The following is a 3,955-nucleotide window of genomic DNA, read 5'->3' as shown; positions in this document are numbered from 1 at the left end:
GATGTTACTTACAACTTAAACTTGATTACATTCCTCATATAGGCTACAGGTACATATATGAAATTTGACCTCCGCATTTAACCCATCCTAAGCAGTAGGAGCAGTGAGCTGCTGTGAAGCGCCCGGGGGTGGCAACTTGGGTTTCGGTGTCTCGCTCAAGGACACTTTGACATGCAGACAGGAGGAGCCGCTGATCAAACTGCCAATCTTGTAGTTAAAGGACAACCCACTCAACCTTCTGAGCTAGAGCCACCCCCTAAGTCACTAGATCATGCAAGAATCACGGGATCACATCTCACACGAAAATCCATCTTGTCAGGCTTCAAGTAATGCGTTTGTGTCCGGCAAGCTACGGGCGAGGTTTAGGTGACTCTGAGAGGTGACTGTTTGTTTCTAAACAACAATGTTGACTCCTGAAGAGGTTGGCATCGATGCTTTTCTTGATGGAAAAGATGTTTTTGCTCTTCTCCCGAGTCCGACTGGCTGAGTTTGATTTTACAGATGGTTCATCCAACCACGTGCTAAATATTTTTTGAAAGTGCCTGCCCTTTTCTAAACAGTTTCCAATGATGGCTTCTCAGATGGCTCTGTGTAACAAACCATCTGGCGGTCTCCTGGGTGATAGTCTTGTGTTTGTTTCCCAACACGGACATCCGCAGACTGTCAATAGAAACATATTTGTGATAGCTCTCAGCGAATAAAAACTGATGTTATAAATACTATTCCTTTAAAATGATGAATAAATCCGGTTTATTGTATATCCTGAATGGTTTCATTTGCCTCCCACATTGCTGTGTAGTTTTATACATTCAGGCTGAAACTGGTTGTTTTCTGAGGTTATCTCTCTCAGAGTGAGTGATGCTTACCTTGGATTGAAGGACACATCATGGCATACAATAAGTGTGTGTGTTGCAGCGATCCTGCAGAGTGATTGACGTTTACCTTGTGCTACAGAGATTATGTCACTCCCAACGAGAGGCTCTGGCCGACCTCGGCTAATCAGACTCTGACATATTTTCCCTCCTTTCTGTCAGTCTTTCTACTATTTCTTCACTCCCCAACACAGTTATGTAGGCTCTATGGGATGACACACACACACGCACACACACACACACACACACACACACACACACACACACACATACACACACACACACACACACACACACACACGCACGCTAACACATTCTTCTCTCTGACTGCTGCAGAGACGGATAATATCACAAAGCAGGATTTCTTCTTGTTCCGTCTCATTAAAAAGTGTGAAGAAATGTGTTTTACTCATTAACATTGACTATAAATAGTGAAATAAGAACAATAATGAAACTGTTTTTGTTATCTCAATGTTGTTAATGAGCACAAACGGCAGATCGGCAACATATAAATGGAGAGGAAATGCCAAAATAATACAATATACATACATGCTCCCCCCACACAGTGGAATTATAACCAGCTGAGGATATCTCAACAGTCATGTGCACATTAACTGAGTTAAACATAATGGCTGACATTTTAGCCTAAATGAAATAACAAGGCTGGGTTTACTTGAGTTCTGTTATATTTAGCTCACATAAATTGAAATCAAATCTGCTTTATTGTTATAATTTCTATACACTCAGATACAAATGATAATGGATAATGGATTTTGCAAATAACAACAGCAGAGTGAAGAACCATGTTAGCACAAAAGAAATCAATAAATGCACTACAGTTGAAATCATTACATAACAATGTCAGGCATTATTGCCTCCAATAATGCCCGTCATAGGGTAAGACAAAAGGTCATAATTACTCCCGTAAAATGACATTTGTACCATTAAAAGACAAAGTAGAGACTTTGTCTACCAGTGACATCTGGAGCTTTTCTTTTTCACTTACTACAATTGGATTTGTTCCCAACAAGTCAACATGCTTTAATGCAATGTAGTCATATTAATACTATACTGTTTATTTGTTCATCCAACTCTTATATATTTTAAATTCTGCTCTGATAATTAATCAAAATAATCCAGCACGCTGGACTAACCTTAACCATACCATAGCTGCTACGTGCAGACATTATAGAAAGCAAGAATTTTAAAAATGCTGTCAGTGGATTAATGTAATCCAGGGTCCATTATCACCGTTCTTGTTGGGCATTAGGGTTGCAGACATGATAAGGGCTTTAGGTAAATCTGCTTGGAATAATACTTTGTGTCTGATATTGTTTTTCGAAAGTTCAATCACCTCATTAAAAAATCTTAAATTACAATTCCTCCTTCTCCCTCATTATGTAAATATTGTTCAATTATTGCACTGAAGTCAAGTTCTCACATCACATGTGCGTAAATTTCATATTGGACCGCTATTGGCTTCCAATCTAGCTGTGATGTCAAAAAACTCCTGCGCCTCATTCACGTCTTAAAATCAGATTTAAGGTGAGTGCAGAGAAACTTTCCCCCTTCTGCAGATACATAGTGTCAAACTCTGCACAGAGAGACATCATGACACATGCACAGTGAAGCTTAAACCTGCAGTAAGCCGAATATGTTTGGCATCATTGGGCAATAATTCCATAATAACCTTTCAGCATATTGTAATTCAAGTGTTCTGAGAGATAACTAGACTTCTGCACCTCCTCTTGGCTCTGTTTTCAGGCTCTGTTTTCTGTTTTTTTTTTCATGTTTCATGCAATATACTGTCAGGATATGACTGTTTTTTTAAAAATAAGTTTTTGAATCATATTTTTTGGAGGGGAACTTTAAGATAAACATCTTTTTGTATTACATAATCTTGAATACCTGTCTGGAAGTGGGTCCACTGTGTGAAATCTAGTTTTAATACCTACATTATTTCTGTTTTATGATACTATAATTCATATTCTTGAAGTGATGTGGAATATGCAAAAGGAAACAAGGGCCAAGCAGCTGCCCGAGGGGTACCTATAGCAGGTTAATCTAGTTGCAATTTTGAGCTCAATCAATCTTTTGCATAAATTGGGTGAATTTGAAGGAGAGGTAACTGGCAACGAGAGATATATGCTAATTCTTATACTGAGCAATTATCATCTGCATTTTCCTGTTTTGATTGCTCTCATCTCTCAGGCAAAATTGGCAATCTATTTGAGCAAAGGAAAAAAAATTGGATATTATTATAAGTTTTCAAGAGTTTAGTTAGAGCATGGGTATTGCTTAGAATATATATATTATGTCGAAATGGAGGATTAAGATGCTTTTTCAAAATGTGTGGGATTATGAAGACATACTTTTCTCTTTAAAGGACTTGAAATTACTTGTTTTGCAGATGTGTTAATTTAATTAAATTTAAGTATTGTTTATGTTTTGTATTATAGTTTGTGATTTTCTTTGTTGCAAATTATTGTGAATGTAGAACAAATTTTATCTGAATAAATGATTTTTCAAAAACTCTCTCTCTCTCTCAAGCAAAATTGCCAATCTATTTAAGCAGAGGAAAAAAAATGGATATTATTATATTATTAGTTTGCAAGAGTTTAGTTAAAGCACAGGTATTGATAGAATATAAATATTATGTAAAAATAGAGGATGCTTTTCAAAATGTATGGGATTATGAAGAAATACTTTTCTCTTTAAAAGGACTTGGAAATTAATAAATTAGTTAATTTAATTTAATTGAAGTATTGTTTGTTTCTGTTTTGTATTATAGTTTGTGATTGTCTTTGTTGCAAATCATTGTGAATGTAGAACAAAATTGTATCTGACTAAATGATTATTTAAAAACTCAAACTCAATCTCTCTCTCTCTCACTCTCTCTCTTTCTCTCTCTCTCGTGCGCGCAACAGACAGGACGCGATGGCACAGGCGCGCGCTCTCTCTTATTGACAAGCAGCTCCGTCCAATCAGATGCTCAGGATCCTCCTTTAAACTGCGTCCCAGCTAATGATGGCGCTGGGGAGGCGGCCTCTATGCTAATGTGTTGGCAAGGGAGACGCAGCGGT

Source organism: Sebastes fasciatus, chromosome 17 (assembly GCF_043250625.1).
Source record: "Sebastes fasciatus isolate fSebFas1 chromosome 17, fSebFas1.pri, whole genome shotgun sequence".
In the NCBI taxonomy this organism is placed as follows: Eukaryota; Metazoa; Chordata; class Actinopteri; order Perciformes; family Sebastidae; genus Sebastes; species Sebastes fasciatus.
The sequence above is the reverse complement of the archived record's forward strand: the minus strand, read 5'-3'. Positions refer to the sequence as shown.